Source organism: Hemicordylus capensis, chromosome 3 (genome assembly GCF_027244095.1).
Source record: "Hemicordylus capensis ecotype Gifberg chromosome 3, rHemCap1.1.pri, whole genome shotgun sequence".
NCBI classification, from domain to species: domain Eukaryota; kingdom Metazoa; phylum Chordata; class Lepidosauria; order Squamata; family Cordylidae; genus Hemicordylus; species Hemicordylus capensis.
Genome location: NC_069659.1, coordinates 129,927,431 through 129,954,027, shown reverse-complemented (window position 1 = coordinate 129,954,027; position 26,597 = coordinate 129,927,431). Strand labels below are relative to the sequence as shown.

General features: G+C 44.7%; 1 protein-coding gene across 11 annotated transcripts in view; it reads left to right on the top strand.

Annotated features, from left to right (window-relative positions):
• The window catches only part of GABRG3 (gamma-aminobutyric acid type A receptor subunit gamma3), a 578,435-nt gene that overhangs the window by 217,357 nt on the left and 334,481 nt on the right, over window positions 1-26,597 (top strand). The window contains exons 1-2 of one of the 11 annotated variants that reach the window (XM_053304391.1): window positions 20,270-20,344; window positions 24,935-25,076. The exons of 9 other annotated variants lie outside the window; for them this stretch is intronic. The gene's annotated coding sequence lies outside the window, so the exon portion shown is untranslated. Of the gene's footprint in view, window positions 1-4,286; window positions 4,401-20,269; window positions 20,345-24,934; window positions 25,077-26,597 lie in introns of those variants that run through there. One more of the 11 variants, XM_053304392.1, reaches the window with a different exon arrangement.

Sequence of the window (26,597 nt, the reverse complement as noted above, 5' to 3'; positions counted from 1 at the left end):
TGAGGACAAGAGCTCCCTGGCCTGGGCACCTCCTTTCTTGCCTCCCTCTCAGGGCACACTGGTCTTTCCATGCTGCTGGGAAGGGGGGGCGGGGGCTGCCCCGACAGTCCTCACAGGCCAGAGCTGGTCTCTAGGAGGGCCGATGTTATACTTTCCCCTGGCCTCGGTGCCTCCTTTCTTGCCTCCTTCTCAGGGCACACTGGTCTTTCCACACTCCTTATTACACTTCTCACATGTACCAATGTCTACTTTTAAAATAAAAAATGTATATAAAATATATATCCATATATAGTCGTTCCTATAAACTGTATTCATGTGTACAGACACCTGTAGAGTTACAACTCAAAAGTGCCTTTATAGTTACCTAATTGAGAGAGGATATTGCACAGTACAACTTCTCAGTATATGAGTGCTGCCTTAATACGGACTTGGTTGCTATTGTTATTTCATTCCTTGAGCTCTTTCCCTTTCAATGAAAACCAAAACATCTTGCTTGACTTTACTTCCTCTTCTGTGACTTTGGGACAGTTCAGATGAAATCTAAGCATGGGAAGGTGATACAATTTGTGTGCAATGGGCGAAAAGGATCTCATCTACCTACACTAACTAATGAGTCAGGGCCAACCTTAGAATAATCAGCACCTTGGATGAGAATTGCCTCTCTCTCTCTCTCTCTCTCTCTCACACACACACACACACACACACACACACACGTTTATTAGTGTTGCTACTTGTTTTCTCTCTAGCTCACTGCAGACACTCAATAAACAGTAATCTACCAAAAACAGTTCAGCACCCCTTTCAGGTAGATTTCCTGAGCGACAACCCATCTTAGCCACATCTAAGACCTGACCTTTAGATCTGCTAGTTGTCTACATGTTGGATATAATCTCTGCATAGTGCTGTCACAGCTCCTAACAGAGCCAGAGAAGGAGTGGGGAGTTCACTGGGGTGAATCCTTGTCTGTACGGGATTCACAGATGGCTACCACCAACAACTTATTATTATTATTTTATTTTATTTTATTTATTATTATTATTTATTCGATTTCTATACCACCCTTCCAAAAATGGCTCAGGGTAGTTTACACAGAGAAATAACAAATAAATAAGATTTTCCCATTTTGATATGGAAAAAACCATTCTCCATATAAGATCCCTGGAGGGGTAAAGTGGCAAAACCCTCCCTAAAAAGGCTGAGCAGTCCTAGGCCTTCAAAGGCATGTGACTAAGGCAGAAACAAAATAAAAAGTAGCACACTTCACCAACAAGAGTTTATTATTACAAGAAAAACAAGAGTATGCAATAAGAACTAGGGATGTGCACAAACCAAAGTTTGTGCACAGGTTCAATGCTGAACTGGTTTGGGTAAGGGCCTATCCTTTTCAGTGCTCTGAGACACCACTGGGTGTGTCTGTGTCTGATCTTTAAAAGGGAATACAGCAGGTCCTTACTCCCGCCAAGCCACCCCATGCAGCTTCCTGCTGCTCCTCAACAACTCGTGTGCGGCGCCAGCACACACATGGCCGCTGTGCATGCCTCGGAGAACCAAACTGGTTCGGCCCCAAACTTGTATGTGAACCTTCGTTTGTGCACATACCTAATAAGAACAACTGTCTCTTCATAAAGCAGATTGTAACAGAGAGAGTTTCATTAACCAGGCAACTCAGATGCAAGCAATATCATAAAGGAAAATAACTTCCCTCATGCATCTAACTGAACTGGTCCCTATCTTATTACTCACTGTCTCCAGGCTCCCAATTCCCCAGCAGCTTCTCAGCTCACTGCTTTCTTAGGGCATTCTTGGGACAGACTAACAAAGAACAAAGCTTTCTCTTCTGCCAGTGGCTGAATGTATTGTCTCCGCCCAGTCCTCTGGACCGGTCCTTTTGTTTTGATTTTCCCAGGCTCTTTTCTTTATTAGAAAAGCCCCACCCAGCCAGCAGTTGTTCAAAGGGAGTTCTAGTCCTCCCCTAAAGCCTTACTATCACAAAGTGCCTATGCATTTTAATTTCTGAAGTGCCTAAATCCAAACAGCTCAGTAATTAAATCACATACAATCTGGGAAAGTCCAATGCAATTTGTTTCTAGTTTAGCCAATATAGAAGCAGTATGAACCTGCCAAAGCTCTTAGATTGGTGTGCTTGGCTTGGGTCTGCCTCTGAAAAATATTCCTTTTGCAGGCACAAGAGATAGGACCTTGTCGATGGCAGTACTGAAGCTCTAGAATGCTTCCCCTAGAGAGAAATTTGTCATCCCTCTTCCTTGCCTGCTTTTCAGCAGACGCTAATGGCATTTTTGTTCCACAAGGCTTTTCATGAAATACTGTTTTAATCAATTGGATGATGTATTGGTTTGAAAGGTGCTGTTCTGAATTATTTTTAATGTTTTTAGTTTGATAGTGTAATTTTTGTATTGTATTTTGTTGTTATATCCCTTGGATGGTTTTTAAAGAAAAGTGGGCTATACATTCTGATAATCAATAAAATAAATATACTGGGTTGGATCCTAAGTATTTTTTTCAGCAAACAGAAGACACTTCCGTTTTTGCAAGGAGAAGTGATTTTCATTGGGCTTCCCTTTCCTCTGCAGCCACTGAAAATCTGCTCTTGAGTGTCTGGGGGTCCTTTGGAACAGGATGATGTGCAACTTGTGGGGTTGCAACAGGAAGGGGGATTGATGAAAATTGCCCCTCCTCCATGCATGAACATGAGTGTGTTCTGTTTCTAGAAGAAATACTCAGATGAAATACTGATGTCTTAATTATTGAGTGTCTCAATTATTGATGGTTTAAGTTCTTGTATAGGCTCAGATTCTTTATGCTTTGTGTCCTCATATGACCTCAGCTAGGGCCCTTGTTGGTTTCTGTTTCATGAGAACTTACAAATGATGTTCTATTACCTGGAAGCCCACGTATAGCAGTCCTAGGACTCATCTTGGGCATGAAAATAGGTTTCAGGGCTAAACCAACAGCCCTCAAGTTTGAGTGTACAATGGCTCAAACTAATGCAGGGCATCAAGAAGAAGGGAAGATTTTCTTTCCCTAACCTGCCATTTCAGTGCTCAGTTATTAGTAATTTTACTTCTCCCACAGATCCCACAAATGGTCTTTTGTTTTCTATCATTAGGAAAGTAATAATGTGAAACAGAAATAGCGTGGCTCAAAGGCCTTCACTGCTTGTCTTCTTTCACCAGCTGTGTCCTGTCAAATTCCTGCTACTCTACCAGGTAGAAGGAAACTGCAGGACTGGTACTGCAGAAAACTGATGCTCTGTTTGTCCAGAGAGGGCTTTGTAGGAGAAAGAAGATGGAGGGGACAAAAAGCTCACCATGCACCAATTATTGTGCAGCTCCAAAATGGTCTGCAGATAAACATAGCAGAGGATATTTCCCATTCTCATTCAAAATGCAGAACTGCTGATCATAAATTCCCATTGTGCCCTGGAAACATCTTATAATGGGAGAAGAAATGGCATTGTACACAAATAATCAAAATTGTATGTCGATCCTGTTTTTCTTTCAGAAGTACTTGTGCCTTTGTCATAAATATTTTACTATGCTGGCGCTAAGTCTGCAAATGACTTCCCAAAAACTATAAGGTGTTTGCAAGTTGTAGTTGTAGGTTGTCAGTAGTTCTGATCACAAAGCATGCGTGATGTATATTCACTCCTACTCCATTAAAACAAGTTTTTACTGCTCTTGGTGAAACCTAATTTGCGCGCGCACACACACACACACACACACACACACACACAGCTTCAAATGTATAAGTTGCAAATAAAAGGGCTTTGTGTTGGATTTGTCAACTAGAAACAGTTGCTCATTTAGTGCATGGAATAGGGGTGTGTACGGAACTGCAGAGCTGCGGTCCGGCACTGTGGGGTGGGTTCCTTTAAGGGCAGGGAGGGTTTACTTACCCCTCCCGCCGCTTTCCCCCCTCCAGAGCTCGTATTTATTGTAGTAATTGGGGCGGCAGGATACCTCCCTGCCGCCCCTTGTCCCTCTGCAATGCAGCCTCCAGGACGGGGTGGGCGCGCGGGGGGTTCTGCGAAGGGAAGATCCTGTTGCCGAGGGACTCATGTTTTAAAAGGTAACTGCTGATGCCAATGGTAAACCCGAACGAGAAGCCGGCACAGCACCGAGCCGGCCTCCGGCGCCTCTCCGCCCGGCAGCTCCCCCATCCTGAGCCGCCGTCAGCAGCCACTGAGAGGAGCTCCGCCAGGGAGGACGCGCCGACGCGCCCAGCCCACCCTCACTTCCGGCTCCCAGGCGACTTCCCCCCACATACAGCGTGGCTGTAGGAGAAGGAAGGCCGGGCGGAGAGGCGCCGGAGGCCGGCTCGGTGCTGTGCCGGCTTCTCGTTCGGGTTTACCATTGGCATCAGCAGTTACCTTTTAAAACGTGAGTCCCTCGGCAACAGGATCTTCCCTTCGCAGAGCCGCGTGCGCGCCCACCCCGTCCTGGAGGCTGCATTGCAGAGGGACAAGGGGCGCCACTGACAGGATTGGGGCCCGTCCCTTGCCCTTCCTTCTTTCTCTTTTCCCCTCCCTTCTTTTTCTCTTTTTCTTTCTCCTCCATGTACTCTTTCCCTCCCTTCTCCCTCCTCTCCCCCCTCCTGAGTTAACAGATCTTGTTCATCTTGTTTCCTGATCTAATTCACACAATGGTAGCCTCCTTCTCCTGAAGGGGCTCTTTCTTCCCTCATGACCCCCTCTCTTCGCAGACCCCTGCCCACTATCCTTTTATATATATATAGATAGATTCATGTCCTCTAAAATCAACAACATCTTCCGACCAGTAACTGTTGCATTCCAACTGGCCTTAACCATCACAGGCTCCTCCTCCCTATCTGCAAATGGAATCCCCACTGCCCAGTCACCACGGTGCCAAAGGCTCCTCCTCCCTATCTGCATATGAAATCTCCAGTGCCCAATCAGGTGCTTCTGCTTATGAACTCTTGTGAGAGCTGCTACACATGGGGTTATCCACGGGTACACCTTAGATAATTTTAGATAGATAGATAGATAGATAGATAGATAGATAAGGGTTTATGGAAGCTGAAACAATGTTGCCTGTTAAACTGTTTTCAAATGCCATATTTAGAAGACACTGAGGGGAGGGAGGAGGTTTGTTGTCACAGAGCAAGCTGACTACTAGCTGTTGATCATATCAGTGGTTTGGTATGTTGTAAATTGTTGTTCAATTTACAGCTCCTTGTGCGGAGGTTCATATCTTCCTTTATTTCCCCTGATCAACTGCTGTTCTCCGCACTTTTATTAGTACTTTGTATGGAGAACACTAGATAGGTTTCTGTGGAGAGAAAGAGGAGTTTTTCCTTTTGTCTTCATCTGGTTTTTTCTTAGTGGTCTGTAACATTCTGCCATAAAGCAACTATGCTACATTTAAAAACTGTTTTTTTTAAAAAATTAAAAACAGTGGGCCATTCTCCGTCAAAATTCATGTATTTAGTGCTATCACCATGTGCTACCACTGTGAGACGTTTGAGAGCTTTATGCAAAGATAACCCAGAGCTATAACATGGGATGCAAAAAGGGGGGAGTTCATTTAATGGCAAGAAGTGATTTTCTCCAAACTGGGCATGCTTAGAGTGGAGGCTTGAATTCCTGTGCATTTTGTAACTTTCTGCTATAGAATCAAGTGGCTATAACACTTTGAAATACTTTTCCCCCTTAAAAAGTAGTTTAAAAAACCAGTGGACAAATCCATACATTTAATGCTATCATCATGTGCTACCACCATGAGAAGTTTGAGAACATTCTGCCAAGTCATTCCAGAGGTGCCTCCCCCACCCCACCCCCACTATTGATCCCTATGGGAAATCCAATTTATATCAGGTATTTCTGACTAGAAATCTGACACAGTCTGATAACCTGATATTCTGGGGTCCATTTTTTCCATCTCATGGATCAGATCGTGTTGGATCAGGTCTGACATTTTCTTCAGTGAACAGGCCAAGTGGAGGCCCATTTAAAGTGGCCATTCATTATGTAGGCATCCTAAATTTGAAAGTCAATTCAACAGTCAATTCAGCTCCAGTTCATATTTGTTTGAGACTGTGCACTGCATCCCTTCTCACAAGCATCCAGTTGCACAAAGAGACTGCTTACATGATTTGCATCCCCCATTTTTTGGTTGTGTGTGTGTGTGTGTGTGAGAGAGAGAGAGAGAGAGAGAGAGAGAGCGCACAATAATGTGAATGAGGTGTAAGCATGATAAGCATCATGGTGTCAGTCTGGCATATTACCATGCTTCTGTGTTGTATCATCCACTTGGTTGGAGGTGGGCGGGTGTGACATCTCCTTCTTGCCAGACAGTATGTTAGTTTCATTTGAAATTTTGAAGCATGACCCTGCTGGAAATGTGTCCTCCATGCACAAGGACCTTTCCCTGACTAATTGAGGCAGCTTACTGAGGATTCTTTCCCATCTGATTTTATTTGCCCTTTCACTTCCAAAGTCATTTCAAGATTCATACTGATTTGCTTAATAAGGTTCTGCGGGAAGCCGTATTATATGGAGATAGGGGTTATGAACAAATGTTCCTATTCTAAATGGTCTCCCTGGCATTTGTAGCATGTTCCTTTCTGGGCAACATCACAACTCCTTTTTCACTTTTATAATTCTGAAACACACCCTTCTTTTTAATTTCTTCCCCCATGTACACCCTAAGGACTGATCTACAACAGTTGATTCAAACCTATCCTTTCATGCACAGTGGATTCTTGCTGTTCATATCATCTGTGTTTGGGCATACACTTACCTAGCCTTGCAAATGATAACGAGGCTGTTCTCACACACTAGGGAAAGCTGGCAGTTCCCCCTGCATGTGAGAACCACCCGGAGCCACTTGACTCCTGGCGACACTGCAGTGACAAGCCCGCTTCTGGGGCCTGCCTCCAAAATGAGGTTAAGGGAGCAAGCCACCCCATTTTTAGGATCATCTGCCAGCCCTGGCTACAGGGCTCCCAGCTAGCATCGGCGGAATCCCCATAATCCACTGCGCACTCGCCTGGTGAATAATGGGAGTTACAGGGGTGAGGTGATGCACCCTGGCTTCCAACCGCCGCCTCCGCCATGTTGCCTGAGGGGGCAGCTGGCTGCACATCTGGGCGTACAATCTCCATGCCCAGACCAGCAGCTCAGATTGTCTGCAGGGTGATAAGCCTTTCAAGGCTTCCTCGCCGCTCAACCTGTAGTGCTTTCTCACCAATCGTGAGAAAGGGCTCAACATGTTTTAAAACAAAGCAACAGATGGGTAGCAGTTCTCTGCTTCTTAAATATTATTCTGCTTCACATAACAAAAAGTGTGTCATTTGGAAGCTGATCTTAGTGTAATGCAAGTGCATGGAACGACAGCATTTTTATCAGCTCAGCACCTGGTTTTTGTGTGGCACTCTGATGATGTTCGAACTTGCATAAGATGAGTACTCCAACTCCACTCTCATTTCAGAATGTCAAGAAGTGGCTTTCAGTGGAAATTAGGTGCCTTCATGCTGTTTTGTTGTTTGCAAACCTGCCCATCGTTGCCATTAGAAGTCAGCAGGAATATACCTCCTATTTGCAACCACTTGGGAAACGGTCCATTTGAAAAGGTTCCCTTCTGTTCATTAGAACCCAAATTTTGATTGAATGTGATTATATACTTTGGACTGTGCTCACATTTGGAATTAAGAACTAGTATCATCCAGGCTGTACAGGCAGTAAAATGTATCTGTTCAAAAGTACTAAATAGGACATCCTGAAATGACTGGAGCAGTTTGTGCTAGAACTGTAAGTATGATTTTTAAAAAATCACAGGATTGTAAGAACGAGAAAAATGTACAGGAAATGGATATATAGATCAATTTTTGTATGGGAAAATGCATACATAGAGTAAATCCAAGAGAAGAGGTTCATTCAATTACAGGGAGGAACTATACATATCAAGTACGGAAGAGTCCGCTAAAAATTTCATTGTGTCATCTCTCCTTCCTCCGTGTTTTCCCACTCGCATTATGTATCATTAGCAATTGCAGATGGGTTTGGGGGAATGCACAACATGATGATGTCAGGATATGGAGTAGTTTTTACCTTATATTCAGAGGGGGAGAACCTCACATAAACTGTGCTAATTAAAACATGTAGTACTGCTTTATAAGCATTAGTTTTGCCCCTCAAATTCCATGCAATTGTTCACTATTAATATTCTTCACCTAGCTTCTCCAGTCTCCCCAGCACTTCTATATGTGTAGCCTAGTAGTTTGTTAAAGTGTAAGTTACTTACATTTGCATTGAATGCAGCATCCCTTTAATAACAATATTAATGCCATAACAATGCAAACAGCCTAGTTCCACTGTAAGAAGTCAACCTTTTGTTTCCAGCTGATTTTCTGCTCCATTTTTCATATACATTTTTAATTTTAATTGTTCTATGTATTTTTAAAAGAGTATTAGTCATTTGTTAAAAAAAAAAAAGACTGCTATCTTTAATTTGGTCTTGGAAATGAATCTACAAGTAAGGTGCACAGCCAATTACCTGTGGAAGCTGGTTATCCTTAAGTGGAAATATCTTTTTCAGAGTAGGCTGGAAACTGGAAGTAAGTAATTGCTTTGAAAATTGTATTGCACATGAGAAGAAATGTGTGCTGCATTGTGAGAGATGGGCCAATGTATCTCATTTAAAGCTTTGAAAGTAAAATCATGTGCAACAGAAAGCAGCTTCTCTTCCTTCTTTCCCTTTACATCCTATTTTTTCTGTAACCCAAGGAAACCAATAAGGCCATCCTAGCTGATTATCAAATGAATATGCTATTCTGCTAAGTCAGCATATGTATATCAGGATGTTATTATCTTGTCCTGCAGTTACAGTCACCTGGCTCTCTTTCAAAGGTGTATCTATTTTAGATGTGTAAGTAGGGATGATCTTCTCATTCTTTTGTGCATTTTTAAAAGAATGACTAATGTGTTGCTATTACTTTTCCTCCTTCCTCTTGCCATGATCCAATTTGTTGAATTTATGTTCTGGATTGTGCCCCACCTTATAATTTAAACAGTTTTGAGGAATTTTACACAGTTTAAGATTAAAACAGCATACAAATCACAAAATTTAAAAAGGTCATTTTTACAACACACACAAATAGTAAGTAAGCAAATAAACTAAATCCAGTGCACTGAACTTTAAAATCCTGGCCAACTAAAACAAGTCTGGTGTCCAAAACTCATTAAACTGGATGCTAGGTGAGGAGCACTAAGAGAGTATTCCAAAGTCAGGGTGTAGCCACAGAAAGGGTCCTTTCTCTGATTACCACTCATCTAACTTTGGATGGCGGGAGCATACAGATAACGACTCCAATGATGATCTTGTTTTAAATTAAATTAAAAGACAATGCAGACATAATATAAAATAAGCAAAAACACAATGACACAAAATAATGTTTCCTCTGCCTCCTAGGATGTCATCTTTCAGATTCCAGCTATTGCGGGGGGGGGGACCCTAAACACTGAATAAAATAGTAAAATAGTAGCTGGCCCAGGCACTGAGCAACTGCACCTCTAGTTCTCCCCCTCTCTCAGCCCCCCCCCCAGGCTGCCACCACCACTTTCTCTCCCGTCGCTGCTGCCATTTTCTCCCTCCACCGCTGCTGTCTTCTCCCCCGCCACCACTGTTTTATTTCCCACTGGCTGCCATCGTTTTCTTTCCCCCGCTGCTGTTTTCTTTCCCCCCTCTGCCCACACACCTGTCCACAGCTGCTTTCCTCTGCCCCTCCCGGAAGCTCGCTTGTGAACTCTCGCGACAGCTGCCACACATCAGATTAGTGATGGGTATGTCTTAGAGAATTATATAGATAGATACTGTCATCAGTAAATGAACAGATGACCCCTGCTAACTGGGCAAAGAGACACCTTTTAAAGTTCTGGTTCTCTTATATTTAGCAGAAGAATAGCAACTGTTCCCATTCAACCCAACAAAGCATCCCTTCCAGTTCTGGCTGCTGCTAGTGTCCTTCTTTTCTCTTGTTCTAGATTGTGAGCCTCTCTGGGACAGGGAACCATCTTCTCATTTCTTTTGCTATATAAATTGCTTTGAAAATGTTTTGTTAAAAAGTGTTATATGAATATTCTAAATCATAGTGTATTCCTAAAATGACATTAGCCAACTTCCAGACTAATGAATTGGGGGTCCTTCCAGTGCTACACTGGTGCTATAGGGGAGGGATGACTTTCAATGATCTCTCCTTCCCTGTGAAGCCTCCTGTGACTCCTGAAATTATGTCTCTGAGGTCTGTGAGACATATTTTTGGAAGCCACAGTCAGCTAAAGAGGGAAGGGGAGATCAACAAAATTCACTTCTCCCCTGTAGTACCTCTGCATCATTGCTGCACAAGCACTCCATTAGTCTGGATGTTGCCCATTAGCTTATTTAAAAGAAAGTGTTTATAAGCTGATAATGTGTTGGTATTTAAACCTACATAGGTTAAATTATATTTATTAGGGGTGTGCAATTTGGATTTTCGGTGTTTCAATTCAGATATGAATTGAAACACCCCCAATTCATTTTGGATCCGAATCTGTCCCTTCCAAAACACCCTCGATTCAATTCAGATCTGAATTAATCCAAATCCGGATCTGAATTGATTTGGATTTTAAAAAGGGTCCTGGGGCCAAAAGAGTGAGGTGGGGTAGTAGTGCCTAATTGGTGGAAGCTACCACCCAAATTGCAGGGGGATTGGCCAAAGGGATGATTTTTTGGTGAATTTTTGAAGTTTTAGTGTCTTTGGGGCAGATTGGGGGCATAACGTGGAATCTGGGCCAAAAGAGTGGGATGGGGTGGTATTGCCTAATGGGTGGAGGCTACCACCCCAATTGCAGAGTGATTGGGCAAAGGGCTGATTTTTGGTGAATTGTTGAAGTTTACACGTCTTTAAGGTTTCCCCCCATTAGGTATAATGATAGTATATTCTATGATAGTATATGAGAGTGGATTCATGGTGTCTCATTGAAAATCTCATTTGCTATCATAGAATCCACACTCAGAACACCTCAGAAACAACAGAACCCTGTACGCCATGGGTTAGCAACCCATGGGGGTGGTTGGCACCCTATGTGCAATACACCACCACTCGCTCTGGGCCACCCCAGCACCCTCCAAGTGCAGTTATGGGGCTGCTGAAACCTCCATTACACCTTATGAGGAAAAACCTTAAAGACACGTAAATTTCAACAATTCCCCAAATATTGGCCCTTTGCCCAATCCCTCTGCAATTGGGGTGGTAGACTCCACCCATTAGGAGCTACCACCCACCCCACTATTTTTCCCTTGGGACCCAAAATTCGAGTAGACGTCACATCAGACCTTTTTGCATTGAAGTCAATGGGAGGCAAAAAGGTGGGAAATTCAAATAGACGTCATTGCTCAAAATGGAGGGGGAAGAAGAAGGCATTTATTGGCCACAAAATGGAGGGCTGAAACAACAGATATTTCGGAGCCCAAATGGGGGTGATTCGTTTCGGCTCCGAAAAATTTCGGAGGGCTAGAAGGGTGATTTCTGTACCCGAAATGTTTCGCACATCCCTAATATTTATCCAACATGCCAGGGTGCTTTCCTGACTATCTGCTCATCAGCAGCAAAGTGCCTCCGTTCAGGCAAGTCGCATTTGAAACATAAACAGCAAGGGGAACAGTCTCGCAGCAACTAACAACCTGAAAAAACAGCAACTTTTTTACGCTGGATATACAATATCCTAGCTCTATGTCACAGTGATTAAATTCAGAACAAGTCATTGGAAATGTGAACGGTACCCTGCTGTCCACATAGGGACTGGGGTGTCACAATGCAGGAAGTGTGAAAGCACACTTCCAAGATACATCCTGACCCCATTGTAAGGTCTAGTCTGGAAAGCGCCCAGGTGCATTGCTGATGGTGCAGGAGGGTAGGCACAACTTAATTTATGTCTTTTAATCCTTTCCAGTAATAAGTTCCTTATTAGAGCAAATAATCTGTAGCAGTATTCAGAGGCGTAACTAGGGAAAACGGCACCTGGGGCAAGCACTGAAATGGCACCCCCCACCGCGCCCCCCGCCCCCCCAACATACGACATTATACTTAGGTTTTTCCTCACAAGTGCCCGCCGCCGCCAAGCCAGGCCACTGACTGGCCGCCAGGTGCCAGCAAAGCAATGGGGGGGGGCCGCAGGTGGCGCGGAAGGGACCGCTCGTGGGGAAGGGGGCACCGACGCGCTCCCTTGACTGCTGCAGCGCTGCTGCACTGAGCAGGAAACATTTGTATTAACAAAAAATTAAAAAAAATTTAAAAAATTGGTCATGGTGGCGCCCCCCACGTGACCAGAAAAGATGGCGCCCGGGGCACGTGCCCCCCCTGCCCCCCCCTATAGTTACGCCTCTGGCAGTATTCCCTCTAAGAGGGATGCCCAGATGTTGTTGACTACAATTCCCATAATCCCCAGCTGCAATGGCTTCTGCTTGGGGGTTAGGGAAGTTGTAGTCAACAACATCTGGGAATCCCTCTTAGAGCAAACACTGGTCTGCAGTATAAATAGCCAGATACCATTTGTCTTTAGATCCATTGACAGTCCTTTTCTTTGCAGTATCAGCTTAATAATGTTAATTAATAAAACATTTACTGGTGGCAGCAAGATTAGTTCTTACTAAAAATTGGAAGAATCCTAATACCCCAACTTGGCAAGACTGGATAAATAATGCATGGGATTTGGTATGTGTTTAGTAGACAAACTAAGGTAAGGGAGGGAACGCGGCAGCCAGAAGATAACTTTATTCACAATTGAAGCCTTTTAATTTATTATTGGAATAATAAAATACAGAACATTGTACAGCCTTTTGACAGGGTGGGGCAATTTAAAATGGAATTAATTGTAAGATTTATGTTTCTTTTTATCAACATATTAGTCCTATCCTACATTTAAGAAGTCCTATACCTAGATTCATTTTTAAAATAAACACATGTACATTTATACATTCACACAATGTACACATTGTACAGACACATGTATATATATGCAATGTAATGTCTGAATGCAGTTATAAGCATGCCAAAAGAGCCAGCATGGTGTAGTGGTTAGAGTGTTGGACTAGGACCAGGGAGACCCGAGTTCAAATCCCCATTCAGCCATGAAACTAGCTGGGTGACTCTGGGCCAGTCACTTCTCTCTCAGCCTAACCTACTTCACAGGGTTGTTGTGAAAGAGAAACTCAAGTATGTAGTACACCGCTCTGGGCTCCTTGGAGGAAGAGCGGGATATAAATGTAGTAGTAGTAGTAGTAGTAGTAGTAATAATAATAATAATAATAATACCCAGGTCCTTGGGAAGGACTCAATGTCTGGATAAAACAAACCAAGTCAATAACACCTGTCTGACTGTGTAAACAAGAAATAATAATTTAGAAGTGTGGTTTAAATACTAAACATTTTGTTGTACCATTGCATTATATGTCACTACCAGTTTTGTTATGTTTATGACTTGAATAAAGAAAAACATCTTTAACAGATTACTGTTAATCTGCTTTAATAGATTACTCATAATAGATTATGAGTAGTCCCATTGAAATTAATGGGACAAGCTAGTTATTTACTTATTTATCTGTCATGATTAACATGTCCCATTAATTTCAGAGTATTTTAGTCTCGATGTCAGCTACTCTCATTCACTATAGCAATTTCTAAAAACCAATAATGAATCAATAATGCCCAAATCCCAAGCTATATAGGGCTTTAAAATTTAAAATTAGCACTTTGATTGGAAAAAAGCGAATTAAGCTGTTTTAAAACGAGTAGGCAGTTTTCTGATTGACTATTCTCAGTCAGTAGGCTAGCTGTAGTCCTCAACCAGTGAGTACTTACATGAGTACTAGTATGTTCTGAATAGTCTTCAGTGTCAGCCCCACGGCTACATATAATATATTGCAGCAGTCTAACCTATAGGCTTGGGTATGCTGGGCTACATCCATGGTTTTTTGGGCACCTGGCAAGATGTTCCTAATTCCCTCCCTTATGCCTACACAGAAATATGCTAGTAGTAGCTGTTTCAGCTGCTTCTCCTTTTTACCACTGCCACTGACTGAACAGTTATTGCCTGCTGGTGTGTGGCAATAAATAAATAGGACACCAAGCAGTATATTGAACAAAAAGAAGCTGCCGAATAAAAAGTAACTGGGGCACTTGATCAACAACAGCAGTGTTTTCATGACCAGAACAATTGTGGCTAAAGGGTTAACCAGGGATTATCTCTCCCGGTTAACCACAGTGATTTAACAAGGATTGCCCAGATCCGGGTTCTCATGACACAGGAGCATGTGGAATTCATTGATCACAGTTAGCTCTTTAATGGAAATCAGAGGCTTAAGAAATTTAGCAGCCTTTAAAAGAGCTCTAAAAACATATCCTTTTAGCCTGGCCTTTAGTGAGTCCTGAAATGATTTTAAATGCATTTCAATTTTGTTTTAATGAGTCATTTTATTTGTTTTTCTATTTGTGAACCGCCTAGAACCATCTGGGTGAGGCAGTATGAAATCTAATAAATAAATAAATAAATAAATAAAATTTTGGTAGTTCTTGTTGTGAGAATGCTTGCTATCATACAAATCAAATTGATTTCTATGATAGCAAACACACTAAGAAGCAAAGAGATCACAAGCCAATCAGAAGCCAGTGTCAAAACCAGTCAGCAAGGGGAAAACACACCTCCAAAATGGCACTCAGAACACTCAAAACGTTCCGACGTGGAATGGGGTTGTTCTGTTTTGAGCTCAAACAGGCCTGTCATTTGAAGGGTGTTTTGTTTCAAGCTCAAATAATTAGAAAAGGCCTGTTTCAAGTTGGAATGTTTTGAGCTCAAAATACGATACGATAAATCTTTCTTGTCATTGTCCTGTACAGAACAACGAGATTGAGAGAATCTACAACAACCTCTACAGGACCAACAAGAAATAACTAAATATATCCCAATATAACCCCCCCCCCCCATATACCCATTGCTCTAAAAAAAACCCTCTAAAAAACTGAAAACAAAAACCCCATCAGAAACTGTATTTTGCTGCATTCAGAGCTAACACCGCTTTTGGATAGAAACTATTTCTCAAGTGGCTGGTCCTGGCTTTTATGACCCTGTACCTCCTTCTCGAAGGCAGAAGCTGAAAGAGATCATTTCCAGGGTGCGTGGGATCCTGCACTATCTCTACCGCTTTGTTAAAACTCCTGGTGTCATAAATTTGGTCTAAAGTGGGAAGAGTACACTCAGTTATTCTCTCCGCAGTCTTAACAACCTTGGACAGCAATGCTCTTTCCCTGACTGTGCAACTCCCAAACCACACACAGATTCCATGGGTTAACACACTCTCTATGGTACAGCGGTAGAACATCAGCAGTAGATTATTTGAAAGACTATTCTTCCTGAGAATCCTCAAGAAGTATAATCTCCGCTGTGCTCTCTTCACCAAATCTTTGGTGTTTGTTCCCCATGTCAGATCATCTCTCAACTCCATTCCCAGAAATCTAAACACCGAAACCCGTTCCACACAAATCCCTTCAATAATGAGTGGCTGAATGTCCGAATTGCATTTCCTAAAATCCACAATGATCTCCTTTGGTTTTTTTAAATTGAGGAATAAGTTATTCTCCCCACACCACTCTGTCAGCCGCTCCACTTCCTTCCTGTAGGCCGACTCCCCTTCTCCAGCAGTAATCAGACCAATCACAGTTGTGTCGTCTGCAAACTTAATGATCTTATTGCTGGGGTAGTTGGGAACACAGTCATATGTGTAAAGCGTGTACAAAAGTGGGCTCAACACGCACCCCTGCGGCATCCCCGTATTTATACTGAGATCCGCCGAGACATGGGAACCCATCCTAACCCGTTGAAAACGATCTAATAAAAAGTCTAATATCCACCTACATAAGCACATAATATATTCTACACATCCCTAATTTCCTCCTGTTTCTCTGCTACCCTGTACAGTCTTGATTAATGTGAAAAATAAAAGAGTGACCAAACTTGGGAAATGTACTTCTTTTTAAAATCTTTTTAAAATCTCCCACATTTCCATTATTTTCTGCTTTGTGACACTATGTAGTGTAGACATTAATAAGGAGCAAGGCCTTCTAATATGTCTCTCTAGACTTCTTAACTTTGACTATCATGTCACTGAAAGTTGTTACCTCAGTTAAGAGAAACCTCAAATTTTCAAAGCAGGAAAATTCCTTTTCACTTTTTTGAGGCATGTGTCTTTTGGGGATATTAGCATGAGAAGTCAAATAAATTAAATAATATATAAGAAATCAATTGCCGCAAAGTTAGTACTGATGTGTATCTGATGTTACATGCACCCCCACCCTCCAGATTTCTAGATGTTTCAGGTGCTCTCATGATCTTCACAGCCTCCAAAGGCTAGGTGCAGGACTTAGGTCACTTTGACATTCCTGGCTATTTATTGACCATCATATCCTCCCTAGATATTAGATGCAGGGAAGCTTCTCATAGGATAGCTATTTTTCTGTTTCATGTGAAAGTGATGGAGTGATATTGATTTTATTGGCTTAAGCATTTTTGAAATGAAGGTCAAGTTGATTAAATCTGGCACTAAATGAGTCTGAATTTGTCCTGATAGTCTCTGTATGTAGAAAGGAAGTCCCTCCCCTGCCCGAGGTTTGCCAACCTGTCATTCATTTAATATGATGGCTAAGCATTGCTGTGTCTTTCTGGAATTCCTTCCTTCAAAAAGCATTTAAAAATGGCAAGGAAAGAGTGGATGTTGATTATAAAGTTAGTTTCAATGTTTCAGTTACTGAAATGGATCTGGCTTTCAATCAGCCTCCATTCATTCAAAAAACTATTCTGAGAAACATTTATGCATCATTTTAGTTGTGACAGTGTCTGGATATCCCATTTAGGAAAAGAGCCTAACATGGTCTGTATTTCCCCCTCAGTATCAGTGAAGATTTTCATAGGATAGTTATATTTTCTCAAAGAGTTAGAGTCTTCACTTGTCTCATTGTTATGTACCATGTCAAGGATTCCTAGCAAAACCCTATAGGGATGATAAAATACAAACTTTATTAATGGTCTGGTTCACACACCGCAGACTGTGACTGCTGAAATATAAAGTACAATTTTTCCCCACAGGATATTTTTCTACTATATTGAACTTTTGTGATGCCTTGAACACAAAACCGGATTAGATGATTTTCATGCATATATGTATTACAAATGAAACAGCATAACACTGTACTACAATGTGGCTGTAGACTATAAGCCTTCTTTCTACTTTCTTTCAGAGATAAACATTTTAAAATTAGTTACTTTGAGCAGAAGGTGCTTTCAGTTTTAGGAAAAAAGAAAATCTCCCTGTAGATTAATATTTAGCTATACTGAACGCCAAATTTTGATAGGAAAAAATAAATTCAAAAGGAACAACTTCTCCAGATCCTCTCTAAGATTTGTATTCTTTCAAGATGAACATGTGCAATATTCTCAAAAAGGTTTGACAACAATTACAGGTTTCCCAAATTTGGGGTGTATCCTCAACATACTTCAAGATTTATATTCACTAGTCTACATCCAGACTAGTTAGTCATGACTAAGTCCCTCTGAAATTAATGGGATTTAGTCATGTCTCACTTGTCTCATTGATTGCAATAGTGCTTAGTCCAGCTGGTCTGGATGTAGGCCAGTAAGTTTGAAAAACTCTTGTATCCTGATCCAGCAAGGGCAATCCTCACACGAAGCAGGCCTCTTTTCATGGGATAACCTCTGAACTGTGTCCTGCATGATCTAAAGGGAGCTGGGTGTGGGAAAAGACACCACTGCATCCAACAATGAGGGGTTTATGATGGTCAGTGTAGCCAGCATGGAAGCAGGATGTAGTAAGGTTTCTGGTGGCCCTGGAACAGGTTGCCAAGACTGCCACTGAGCATGCTACCACAAATTGGCCATGTCCCTTCTCCCTGCATCAGCATGGGCCGTGGCTAGCACTGGGCATGGACATGCAGCCTCTTGCCCTCTCCAGTTGGCAAAGCACTTTCTTTGTCAGGTCCTTCCTTTTTCTGCCTTACTCATAAGGGAGAAAAAGGGAGCATCCTGCCAGCAAATAAAGTGTTCACCAGCTGAAGGGTGTGAGAGACCATCTGTTCATGCCCAGCACTTCCCATTCCCCTTGTGTCGGCATGCTGATGCAGGGAGAAAAGATGTGGCTAATGTTGGTAACATGCTCAGTCTTGGCAGAGTGGGGAAGCATGGTGGAGGAGGAGTAATGGAGCAGGGATGAGGGGGTAACATGGTGGCAAGGAACATTTGTCCACCTCCGCTTCATTATCACTACATGTTCGCTTTGAAGCATTATTGGGTGCACCTCCGCTTCATTATCACTACATGTTCGCTTTGAAGCATTATTGGGTGGGGTATACGTGTGCATGGATAGTATCCATGCTATATGTGTGCATGGATAAGAAATTCTTCTCCCTCTCACATAACACTAGAACCTGGGATCATCCCATGAAATTGACTGCCAGGAAATTTAGGATTGACAAACGGAAGTACTTTTTCACACAACACATAATCAACTTGTGGAGTTTTCTGCCACAAGATGTGGTGACAGCCAACAACCTGGATGGCTTTAAGAGGGGTTTGGATAACTTCATGGAGGAGAGGTCTATCAATGGCTACTAGTTGGAGCAGGGGCGTAACTAGGTTGGAGTGGGCCCTGAGACAAGATTCTTAAATGCCCCCCCCCCATTAAATGACTTCACAAGGAAGATCGGGTAGGCACTGGGTGGGGGAGAGCCTCTGAGGGCCCCCCCCAAGGGTGGACTCACAACAAAGAGACAAACAACAAACAGAGACAAACAACAAAGAAATAGCGGGCGGCGCCAGAACAAGAAGGAGAAAAAAAATTTTAAATGACTTCACAAGGAAGATCGGGTAGGTGCTGGGTGGGGGAGAGCCTCTGAGGGTCACCCCCCAAGGCAGGGGCCCCTGAGACAACGGCCTCCCCCTGCCTAATTGTAGTTACGCCCCTGAGTTGGAGGGCTATAGGCCACTTCCAGCCTCAAAGGCAGAATGCCTCTGAGTACCGGTTGCAGGGGAGTAACAGCAGGAGAGAGGGCACGCCCTCAACAACTGCCTGTAGGCTTCCAGTGGCATCTGGTGGGCCACTGTGTGAAACAGGATGCTGGACTAGATGGGCCTTGGACCTGGTCCAGCAGGGACCCAGCTTCCCTCTGCCCATGATCAATCCTTCTCAGATGATCTGTTGCACTGAAAAAACTATAATGTCAGATTATTGTGTAGAAGTTGTGCCTATGTAGACCCATCATGTGTACCCCTGTATTGAGTCTGTAATGCAAAGTTTGGTGAAAATCCATTTAAGAATAATTGCATTCCAAACTTATGTGGATTTTGTCTTCACATGGCAAGAAACATGAGCATGATGCTCTTACTTAAAGTTATCATTGTGGCCTGATAATCAGGCTGGCATCCTGACTGGTGAAGCATGCACATTTTGAGGGACTGCAAGGATGCAACAAGAACTCTCATGCAACTGCCCCGGTTCCTCTGTTTGCACACTGTTGTGCAAGAGTCTGGAGGCTGGGCAGTGCTGGGTATTGCTCTGCAATTTAGGGAACATGTTGCTGAGCCTCAGTGAAGTGCTTCAGACCCTGCAGACCCTTTCTGGCATGTGGAGCATGCTCTGGAGTCTAAGGGCTGTTGCTTAACAGTACACATGCAGTGGGGGCAGGGAAAGCTGCATGAAGGCTCCTGTCACACAGTTCCACAAAGCATGAATGCTTCATTAGTCAGGATGTCAGCCACTGACTGATTGGAGGCCGGCTGCCTGGTACATTCAGTTGGAAGTCATTCCCTTTGATTTTTGTGTGACTTGCTTCTGAGTAAACATGCATACATAGATTAGTAGATTACATCTCTCTCTCTCTCTTCTAAGGGAACAAAGAACTATTAAGATATATAAACAATAACCACATGAAGCTAATACTGTGCTGATTCAAGATTTTGATCAAGTAAATAATCTGATTTGTATTTCTGTATCGGTTTGGAAAACAGACATGAAGGGGAAAGTCATCTAACGGTTTCCCCCTCTACTGTATATCATAGGATGAGGAAATCAAAGCAAACTGCTTCAAAGGAAGAATGAGAATGAGGGAACTCTGTTATCAATAGTTTCTATAGAGACAGAATCCTCACAGATTACTAGGTTGCAGCTATAAATAGCTTGAGCGTATAGTACAAAAATGGAGTTCAGCTGCAGCTTCCACTTCGGCACAACACAGATTGTATGCTTGAGGAATGAGGGACCAAATGGTATGCTATGTTTCCCCCCACTTGTTGTCTCTGATACAATAGAAGATCATTGTTACATAGGACATGTTGTTGCGGGGAAAAGATCCCTCTAGAATCTAGCCTTCCTGTTTGATTCAGCCACTTGCGTTCATCCTTCTATCACTTGGATAGAGAATGGGGCGTCTTGCCAGAACCAAAGAGGATTAGACTCAATTCTCGCCAATATACTTGTTGTCTTAACTGAATGAAGTCAAACAACAAGGGTACGTGCTCAAAGAAAGCGCTTTATTTCATGTCATGAAAGGCACGAGTATCATCAGAGCGCATCTGGATGATACTGCGCGCCGAGTTATACAGCAGGTAAATTTTTATAGGTTTCAAACATACATGCATATCAATAAAGCGATTAATACACGTCATTAGTTATCAAACTTACATATTCCAGAGGTGTCATCTAGAGCCTGAGAAGATGATTAACTACCTGGCTTCTGACAACTTTTATCCCTATGGTATCTTTTCATACCAGCCAGACCCTCTTTCAGCTGGCGAAGGAATTCAACTAATGGCCTGTGCTCGACCACTCCTGGTACCTGTTGCCTCGGTGGGCCCCTCAACCCACATTCTTGGGAGGGGGCCTCTTGCTCTTACCTCTGGCCTTCAGTTAGCTTCATATTCCATTAGGGATGTGAACCAAACTTTTGAGTTACACTTTAATACATACTTTTATATATTTTTATATACTTATTTGTAGGCCTGAATTAAACATTTCATTATCAATGTGATTGAAAAGTTCTATAAAGACTTGAATTGTGAATACAGAGAGCGGTCAGAAATGCATTGATTCCTGTAGCTGCTCCTACTACTTTTATCAGTTTTCCTTCATATATGCAGTGGCATTCTTCTGAATGGAGACTTGTATATATAGCTGATAGTGCTTATAGTCATAATCACACTGAAACCTGATAAAATACTTTCATCTAACATCATACGACATAATTTAATGATGTTACTCAAGTACCATTTTAATTTAGGATGTTGATGTAGATATAAAATGTACTAGCTGACCCCGCACAGAGCATCTGTGCGGCAGTACACTCTCCCCACCTTCAGGCCCAGTTTGTTCTCCCCCCAACCTTCTGCCTCAGTTAGTCCCCCCCCCCACTCTAAAGGCCCAGTTAGTTCTCAACCTTCTGCCCCAGTCTCTTCCGCTGCCCCCACCTTCTGCCCCAGTCTCCTTCCCCACCCCGCACCTTCTGCCCCAGTCTCCTCCGCCGCCCCGCCATCTGCCCAGTTTCCTTCCCCACCCCCCACATTCTGCCCCAGTCTCCTCCGCTGCCCCCACCTTCTGCCCCAGTCTCCTTCCCCACCCCCCGCCTTCTGCCCCAGTCTCCTTCCCCATCCCCCACCTTCTGCCCCAGTCTGCTTCCCCACCCCCACCTTCTGCCCCAGTCTCCTTCCCCACCCCCCACCTTCTGCCCCAGTCTCCTTCCCCACCCCCCACCTTCTGCCCCAGTCTCCTTCCCCACCCCCCGCCTTCTGCCCCAGTCTCCTTCCCCACCCCCGCCTTCTGCCCCAGTCTCCTTCCCCACCCCCCACCTTCTGCCCCAGTCTCCTTCCCCACCCCCACCTTCTGCCTCAGTCTCCTTCCCCACCCCCCACCTTCTGCCCCAGTCTCCTTCCCCACCCCCACCTTCTGACCCAGTCTCCTTCCCCACCCCCACCTTCTGCCCCAGTCTCCTTCCCCACCCCCCAAATTCTGCCCCAGTCTCCTCCGCCGCCCCGCCATCTGCCCAGTCTCCTTCCCCATCCCCCATCTTCTGTCCCAGTCTCCTTCCCCATCCCCCACCATCTGTCCCAGTCTCCTTCCCCACCCCCCCACCTTCTGCCCCAGTCTCTTCCGCTACCCCCACCTTCTGCTCCAGTCTCCTTCCCCACCCTCACCTTCTGCCCCAGTCTCTTCCGCTACCCCCACCTTCTGCCCCAGTTTCCTTCCCCACCCCCACCTTCTGCCCCAGTCTCTTCCGCTACCCCCACCTTCTGCCCCAGTCTCCTTCCCCACCCCCACCTTCTGACCCAGTCTCCTTCCCCACCCCCCCACCTTCTGCCCCAGTCTCCTTCCCCACCCCCCAAATTCTGCCCCAGTCTCCTCCGCCGCCCCGCCATCTGCCCAGTCTCCTTCCCCATCCCCCATCTTCTGTCCCAGTCTCCTTCCCCATCCCCCACCATCTGTCCCAGTCTCCTTCCCCACCCCCCCACCTTCTGCCCCAGTCTCTTCCGCTACCCCCACCTTCTGCTCCAGTCTCCTTCCCCACCCCCACCTTCTGCCCCAGTCTCTTCCGCTACCCCCACCTTCTGCCCCAGTTTCCTTCCCCACCCCCACCTTCTGCCCCAGTCTCTTCCGCTACCCCCCACCTTCTGCCCCAGTTTCCTTCCCCACCCCCACCTTCTGCCCCAGTCTCCTTCCCCACCCCCACCTTCTGCCCCAGTCTCCTTCCCCACCCCCACCTTCTGCCCCAGTCTCCTCCACTGCCCCACCATCTGCCCAGTTTCCTTCCCCACCCCCACCTTCTGCCCCAGTCTCCTCCGCTGCCCCCACCTTCTGCCCCAGTCTCCTCCACCGCCCCCACCTTCTGCCTAGTTTCCTTCCCCACCCCCACCTTCTGCCCCAGTCTCCTCCGCTGCCCCCACCTTCTGTCCCAGTCTCCTTCCCCACCCCCCCACCTTCTGTCCCAGTCTCCTTCCCCACCCCCCACGCCGGGCCGGGTGCTCAGAATGTGTGGCTCTCTCCACCCGCCCACCCCGTCTCCGGCGGGGCCTGAGTGCAGCCGCCAGCCGCCGCCAGCGGGGCCCGAGTGCGGCCGCTGCCAGCGAGGCAGAGTGCGGCCGCCAGCCACCGCCTGCGGGGCCCGAGTGCGCCCGCAAGCCTCCAGCCTCCGCCTCACCTCCGCGGTCGGGCCTGCCTGGCTCCTCGGCCATGGCCGCCACTGCCGTTCTCCTGGGTGCGCCAGCTAATCAGGCGCCCCACAGCCCAGCCAATCAGCTGGGCTGCCGGGACGCATTTTTCCTGGGCACACCCAGGAGAATTATATATAGATAGATAGCAAATACAACTTGCTTGATCTTCTGTATGACTGTCTGCATTTTTTCCAGATTGAAAGTTAGACAGCTATAATGAACATTTCTAGGTATTGGCTTAGGAGCAGGCAAGGTTAAGAAAATGCCATCAGTTTACTTTGGTGTAAAGCAAACAATAACACTGATTGAATACTAGGAGCTCCAACATATTACTAGGAGAATATTAAGAGCTCCAGAATCTGAGATTCTAGAAATCTCAGATGAGCAAACAATTCTTCATAGTACTCAATTCACAACATTTACAGTTTATTCATTATACAACCTGTTCTCTATCTTTTTAATTATAATTTTATTGAATTGGCATGTTAATATTTCAAATTAATTAAATACATATCAGAAATATAAGAAATGTACCACTTGATTACTATAAATAATATGTACTAATAAAAACCAGAGCCAAGTAAATACATACATAGAAACATAAATGAATCCATATAGTAGTATATAAATCATAATAATTTGAATAAAATCATTTGAATAAATGATTAAGATCATTGGAACAGTCAATGGAGACAGGCAGCAGCAGCAGATGTCTTCCCTAAGAACAGGTGCTTCAGAGGTTGGCTGGATGTTCCTCTCATGAGCATGGGCCCTTGGACCCATGCCTGACCCCAATCCTTCCCCTGTACAGAAAGAAAAAATGGTTCATTCAAGTTATTTGCCAAAAATGAAGCAGATATTAAGGTCATTCACACGACCACTCCTGGTAGGGTGCGGAGAGCAGGGGTGGGGTGGGGGAGCCAGGACACAACCTACCTCCCCCCCCCAATTCTCACCACTGTGAGAGCTCACATGACCGAGAGCCCACGATTCACGAGTGGCAAGGGGGTGGGGGGGGCAGGCTATGGCCTCCCATGTCCCAAAATGCACCAAATGAGGATCATGGTGCATTGGGGGATTTTCCTGCTGCCAGTCATTCTTGCCACCTGTATGTTGATATGACCAGAAAGTGGGATAGAAGGGCACACTTGCCCCTTCTAATTCACTATAAGCCCAGGTCCAAAACCCTGGCTACCCTGGTGAAGAGCACACAGATCGGGACCAATTTTGGTGCTCCACAGGAGCAGCCCTACCCAGGTAGGGCTGTGAAAGCCTGGGTAGGGCTGCCTGTGTGAACGACATTATAGTGTTTTAGTATATTTTAGATTGATATGAAGGGGAACTGAAATACAAAACTGAGGAACAAATGGAGCAAAAATGAATTCTGGATCATAGGATTACAGCCCAATATTGTGCATGTTTATTCAGAAACAAGTCCTGTTGTGTTCCAGAGGGTTTTCTCTCAGGCAAGTGTGCATAAGGCTGTAGCCTTAGATTACACATACAGGCATGTAGCAAATATCCAAAGGTCACTTGAAATAAGCAAGAACCACTTACGGAGGATGTGATTTTGAATGGAGAAGCAGCAGGCAGGGAAAGGGTTAAGTGGCCCTTCCCTCCATAACTTCTCTTCACGGAATCTCTTCCTCTCCAAAGCTTTCTTTGTTTAGCAACTGTGGCTGCCATGGACTCATTATGCAGGTGAGAACTGTAAAGACCTGTCCCTGACTACTGGAAGAGGCAATGTGTGGCTGTCAAGAGATCTCCTCTAAGGAAAAACCCCTGTTCATGTCAGCAGGTAAGGGCTCCCTTTGCTTACAGCAGCTCTGCCAAGGTCTGGGTACTCAGACAGATCCATCCAGCACCTTTCTGGTGCAATGCTAATCCCAGCACATTTCTGGGACAATGCACTGAAGCAGATGCATTTTTCTGACCATGTGTATCTGATTGCCAGGAATACCAGGCAGGCTTTGATAGGAAGTGAAACAAGGAAGCTATTGTGAGGCCCGGAGCATGGCAAGATGTTACAAGAGCCAAGAATTGGGTGGGGTAGCAGAAGGAAACCAAAGAGGAGATCAGAAGTGGCAGACAACTGGCCTCCTAGGAAAGGATAAAGCCCTCACAGCAGCAGAAGAACACCCCCCCCCCAATACTCCTGTGGTACTAGCTTAGAGTAGTGGTTCTGACATTTTAAAAGAACCCAGCCAGGAAGAAAAAGCCCTGTGTGAGCCTCACTGGTATGAGCTGAAGAACACCTCTGTACAAATTCTTGTGAATAGGACTTGCACACAGGGGCATAGGGAACTTGCTTGTGGTCAAAGTCCTACCGGCAGCTCCTCTGCTCCATCTGGCATTTGATTGTGTATGCTTTGTGTGTGTCCCAAGCCATGCCCCCTGCATCTGATGTCGGATGCAGGGGGTGTGGCCAATACCAGAGACGGGACTTGTCAGCCCCTGCAGTTTCTCCAGGCAGTGGTTCGTGGAATCCCTGACTGGGAGCTCCTTGCCCTGTCTCCTCTTCTGAACGGACCCTCTCCCATCCTCTGCATTCAGCATTTCATTGAAATTTCTGGCTGGCTGGGTGGGTTCCCCCACCCCCAGCCCAGCCCAGCCAGCACTGGGGTGAAACATCAGCTGGGGAGGAGAGGGGTGTCCCTTGCACTCCCAGCTGGTGAGTGCTTCATTGACCAGCTGGGTAAGGAAGAGAGCAAGAGGGTGCTCTGGTCGAGGGTGGGGGATACCTTGGTGCTCACCCCAGGCCCTGGTGGCCAAGGGATAGTTGTCCCACTTGCTCTATTGTCCCCACACCCCTGCTTGCATGGGGAACATTTTTTAATGCATTAAACCCTAAATATTTTCCAAATCTTTATTGGTTGGATGGCTGGCAAACAGCCGTGAGAATTATAATGGATGGGAGTACTAAAAAGATTCTGAACAGTTCTGCCCAAACTGCTTTATAGACTCATTTACAAAAGTGTGCATATTAAAATGCACAAAGTTAGATGCACACATTGTAGGTGACAAAACTGCATTCTGGTCTCCTAAATTATTTTACCAGTTCTCCAAAGAAATTTGAATACTTCTGAAATTTCTAATGATTTCAGTTACCATGCCAAGTGCTTCCCACCCCCCACCCCCACTCCAGCATAGAAAATGATGAGGCTCATTTGATGTGTGCTTTCATGATCATAATGTAAACACCTATGTTTGAAAACTTCACTGCAGAAAGTAGATGAATGCTTAAAAAACAAAACAGTATCCGCATCCCCACACATTTGTTTCTTATTACAGACAAATAGCTACATAAATGGAATGTGAA